The sequence below is a fragment of the Hippocampus comes genome, unplaced genomic scaffold, assembly GCF_001891065.2.
Source record: "Hippocampus comes isolate QL1 unplaced genomic scaffold, H_comes_QL1_v1.1 scaffold80, whole genome shotgun sequence".
NCBI lineage: Eukaryota > Metazoa > Chordata > Actinopteri > Syngnathiformes > Syngnathidae > Hippocampus > Hippocampus comes.
Genome location: NW_017806164.1, coordinates 193399 through 199052, shown reverse-complemented (window position 1 = coordinate 199052; position 5654 = coordinate 193399).

Below are 5654 nucleotides of genomic sequence, written 5' to 3'. Positions count from 1 at the left end.
TTAGTACATTGACGAAACAGATTATCAATTCATCTTTGGCACCAGAAGGAGCTCCGTCCGAAACAAATTCATACAGCACACTATGTAGAATAATTGTACTTGTGATGACCATGAGACATGGTTGCTAGGTGGGACGGTTTATGATGGCTTGTTTGTGGAGGGATGGGGTCTTTCTATATCTCTGTCTGGAATCCTGACAGCTCTGGCTTTGGTCTGCCCCCCAGACCTCCTACATGCATGTTGCACTGTTTACTGGCCTCGCCTCATGCCCCTCCTTCCACAAATCTATCACTCCGGCAGGACCACACGCACATGCATGCTACACACACACACACACACACACACACACACACACACACACACACACAAGCACAACCTGAGGGCAAAGGTTACCCACTCTTGATTATAACCTCACCCACAACATCTTTACCTCAGGATAAAAGTGACCATAACTGCTCTGGTGTCTTAAATTTACTATAACGTGACGCTTGATGAGCCCTTTAAAGATTTTAGACCAAGCAAAGATAGTCTCATGTTGCAAGCACATCCTCACTTAGGTTGAAAACAAAACCCGTTCTCACGGGAGACGGCGACCGTCCACCTCCACTGTGTCAATGTGCTTCCACGTCGCAAATGCGTCACGGGGGCGGGGTGGGGGTTTGCTGTCGTTGCTCATGGTATTTCCTGTAATAAAAGAGCAGTTTGCAATGACGTGCTGCAAACTGGCTGATGCTAACCGTTGATAGCATCGTGCACGAACATCCCGAGCGAGCTTTGGAAAGCTTTAGTGCTTTGAAAATTAGGCGCAGAAATTGTGCGTATGTAGATGTAGTGACATTGAAAATATTACTTGTGCGTATGCACACAAGCTAATGCAACCCGGAACAAAGTCGGGTTGAAAAATTTTGCCTTTGCAAAATAATGCTCACAATTTTATTTTACGAATGCTGATAATTCTAAGTATCTAAACCACGTTTCTAGTATTTATTTTTCTTTTCAAAGCACAGTAGCAGTTTTTGGTATGTGCAATATGTACGGCCACACAGGGCAGAATTTCGGTGTGTCAGCAATGAACCTGTCATGATGTGTGATGATAGTTGACACCCCCCCACAAAAAAAAAAGCAGAGAGGCAGGAGAAGCAATATGTATTGGACAAAATATACTAACAAAAATAGGGGGAACACTGGAAAAGAGAAATCCAAAACACAAAGCACTGAAAAGCCAGGACAAAACGTGACAGCAACACAAACAAAAAAACCATAAAGAGTAGCACAACCATCCGGCAAAGACTGACAGGAATCAGAGAACTAAACTCTACACACACACACACACACACACACACACACACACACACACACACACACACACACACACACACACACACAAGCACAACCTGAGGGCAAAGGTTACCCACTCTTGATTATAACCTCACCCACAACATCTTTACCTCAGGATAAAAGTGACCATAACTGCTCTGGTGTCTTAAATTTACTATAACGTGACGCTTGATGAGCCCTTTAAAGATTTTAGACCAAGCAAAGATAGTCTCATGTTGCAAGCACATCCTCACTTAGGTTGAAAACAAAACCCGTTCTCACGGGAGACGGCGACCGTCCACCTCCACTGTGTCAATGTGCTTCCACGTCGCAAATGCGTCACGGGGGCGGGGTGGGGGTTTGCTGTCGTTGCTCATGGTATTTCCTGTAATAAAAGAGCAGTTTGCAATGACGTGCTGCAAACTGGCTGATGCTAACCGTTGATAGCATCGTGCACGAACATCCCGAGCGAGCTTTGGAAAGCTTTAGTGCTTTGAAAATTAGGCGCAGAAATTGTGCGTATGTAGATGTAGTGACATTGAAAATATTACTTGTGCGTATGCACACAAGCTAATGCAACCCGGAACAAAGTCGGGTTGAAAAATTTTGCCTTTGCAAAATAATGCTCACAATTTTATTTTACGAATGCTGATAATTCTAAGTATCTAAACCACGTTTCTAGTATTTATTTTTCTTTTCAAAGCACAGTAGCAGTTTTTGGTATGTGCAATATGTACGGCCACACAGGGCAGAATTTCGGTGTGTCAGCAATGAACCTGTCATGATGTGTGATGATAGTTGACACCCCCCCACAAAAAAAAAAGCAGAGAGGCAGGAGAAGCAATATGTATTGGACAAAATATACTAACAAAAATAGGGGGAACACTGGAAAAGAGAAATCCAAAACACAAAGCACTGAAAAGCCAGGACAAAACGTGACAGCAACACAAACAAAAAAACCATAAAGAGTAGCACAACCATCCGGCAAAGACTGACAGGAATCAGAGAACTAAATACAAGCAAACTAACAAGACAACAAGGAACAAAGGGTTGCGGGAGATGATTAGTTAACACAAGGGACTCAGATGACAAGAACAGGTGGAAACAAAACCTAATGAGGAAGACAAAAAAAAAGCACATATTTTGGGGTCATTTGAAAATCCATCCATTGATTTTTTTCTATGTGGTCATCCTCATTCGGGTTATGGGTGAGCTGGTGTGTATCCCAGGTGACTTTGGGCAAAATTGTTGAAGACCCTGCCAATCGCAGGTACCGTGTAGACAGACAAGAATTCACACTCACACCAAAGGTTGATTTAGAGTTTTCACTGATCCCATTAGACATGCACACGGCGGCCCAACCAGTATCACACTTGTCTAAAACCTGCGATGTTAACAAGGCACATGATGTAGTATGTTATGAAAAAAATGCAAATTACATTGATATCAAAATAGAACATCTCATCAAATGGAGATTTATAACACAAACAAAACTGGCCCAAGTGTGTGACTTTTATTTTGGCACACAGGTTATTTCAAGCATAATTAATTAAGCCAGTCTGTATAACTATGGTCACATATTGTCCAATTATAAATAATGGGAAAATATGTCACTTAATAAAACACATAAATTCCGAGTCAGATGACCTTTGAAATGTGCGAAAAAGCATCATTGTAGGGGCTCGGTAAACTATGTTTGGACTTCCTGAATGGAACGGTCCGCGCGTCGCCTGCAGAGTCTCGTCTGTGGTGAGTGTGAGTGAATGTGTGTCAATGTTTGCATCAAACTGTAGTAGAAAAATTGAGTGCGCACTGAGTGAACAAGGAATGAGTGTAGAAATGCAGTGTGTGCGTGGTACGCGCCAGCTGTCATCGTGTGGGGTGAGAGAAGTGAGCATTTGCTCATGCGCGCAGCTTAGAGGGAACATTGGTTGCGCCACATGCCCATTTTTTTTACAGCATTGTCTGTTCATGAACAAAACACATGCTGTAATGGAGCATTTACATTTTAGCATTGTTTTTGGTTACCTTCAACCTCTTCCTCCTAAATTTAAAAAAAAAAAAAGGCTTAGTCAATGTAATTTGATGAGCTGGCTTCCCACACTGCAAAACAGTTAATATTTGCCCATAGGGAAGAAATACATTTGTATGAAACCTCCGAAATGCTATTCGCAAAATTTACACAAAAAAAGTACAAAATGCATTTTCACAACATCCAATTTAGGCAACTCAAATAAGCTCATGAATGGACGTTTTCACCGTTTCACAACCTCCAACTCTTCAACACTTCACGTTCCACACAAATATCACATTAATTCTCTGCTTTCATCTAGAACTGATTCAAACAACAAACAAGGCGTACGCTGGAATATGGTTATGATTGCATGTCCATGTCTTATGTTATGTGTTACCATATTTTGTTATTTTATGTTATCTGTTGTGTAAAGCGCTTTGTTACAGCTGCAGCTGTCGTGAAAGCACGATATAAATAAAGATGTATTGTATTGTATTGTATTTACAATCTCCTAATGCACCTTTTGAGTATGTTAACCTTTCTCCACTGGATCTACTTACAAACATATACTCAAAAGAGCAGTGACATTTTACACTCACGCGGGGTCTAAATATTTAATCTGAGGTAGATAACCTTTGCAACTTTGGCAACAAAATTACAATCTAAAATCTCGAGCTACTTGGCAACTAAAGTCCATTTAACACATTTCTGAGGTGGCCCGAATGAGGTCATAGCGTGTTAATCATGTTACCCAACAGCACTCAGCAGCCAGCATTGTATAAATGCATTGTCCATGGTCTCGCATTAAGCCGAGCGTGAGGCTCATACTGTGTTTACGCTGACGTCTCCTGCGTCTGGCGGCCGTCCAAGCAGCTCAGGACGACTTGCGCCAGTCTTGTCGAGTCCTGTCTGTATGGACAGGATCTTTTTGGTCCTGATTACAATAGTGTCGCCAAATGACAAATGAAGCGTCGGAGAGGCTCTATCTTTAGCCCGCTCGCCTGTACTCTTTAAGTTAAGCACATGAGGTGAGGAAAGACAGAGCGGCGGAGTAAAAACGGATGACTTAGATGGAAAGAACAAATATGAACTAAAATATGAGAGCTTCCAGAAAACGGTTTAAGAGTCTTCCCTCCCTATCACGGTTGTCTGACGGTCAATTTGAGGAAGACAAAGCTCCCATCAAGATTGCCTGCCCCCCCTCCACTGCTTAGGCCTCTGTTGGTTTAACCCCAGTGGGCATCAGGCAGGCCTGACAGCAGCCAGACACCATCATGTGATTTATGGTGGCACACACGGAGTAGAGAGGAGATGACCACTCTGATTTGACCCCCCAGTTGTCTTATCAGCCACCCATCAACATGTTAGAGGCCACTTGGACATTTCTCTGTTTACAGGTCCGCGTTAAACAGTGTGAATTGGCCTGGAAGGAGTTATTTAACAATGGATTTTAATCGCAGGAGGAAATCACAGCTATTCAGGTGGATTACTTGTACTCGTACATCTGTAAGTATTCAAATATTAAGACAGTATATCGATGAGGTATGTAATACTGGACTATTTTTGTTGTTATTAGCATTGACATTAGTGGTCTGGCCTATTTCGGTTGAATACAATTTCAGGTTGTTCGTAGCCATTTTTGAAATATGACATGAAATTGAGCATTTGTCCAAAATATGATAAATTATGTGATTTGGGGGGTAAAATAAGATAAAAACAAAATGTAAGCGCTGAGTCATAAATGAAACCTACTTTATCAGGCCATTTTACATAAAGAGTTCTGGGAATGATGCGGTGCAGTTCCTCATCACTGTGATCAGAACAATCATCATCATCATTATCACAACCAAAACAATAAGAATATTGTTAAAATAATAATAATGTAAAAGTAATTAGCATACAACTATTGTATTGGATCCCAGTTGTGCCTGTGTTCCGTGCCCTGTGATTTAATTTGGATTTTTGAAATGCTGCAAGTCAGGTTAAATCCTGAGGGGGGCGCCCTACACTATGTAATAAACCGAGTCGCGATCCACATGGTCCTTGAGAGGACAGCAACATCATCGTGTCCTGTTTGATTCAACACCGGCATGGCATAAAGTCAGTAAATATTCTTTGAACTATTTCAACTGTAATCCAGATTTAACAGTGACGTCACACCCTCGTCAATTGGATTTTACTCACACCTGGTGATTTCTTTCTCCAAGCCAAAGGAAAAGAAACATTTTTCCGCAAAATTTGCCACAGGACATCTTTGAAAACAAGCCGGGGTTGACTCGAAGGTGATGTAAACATAGCTCTATTTCTGCGGCTATGACACACT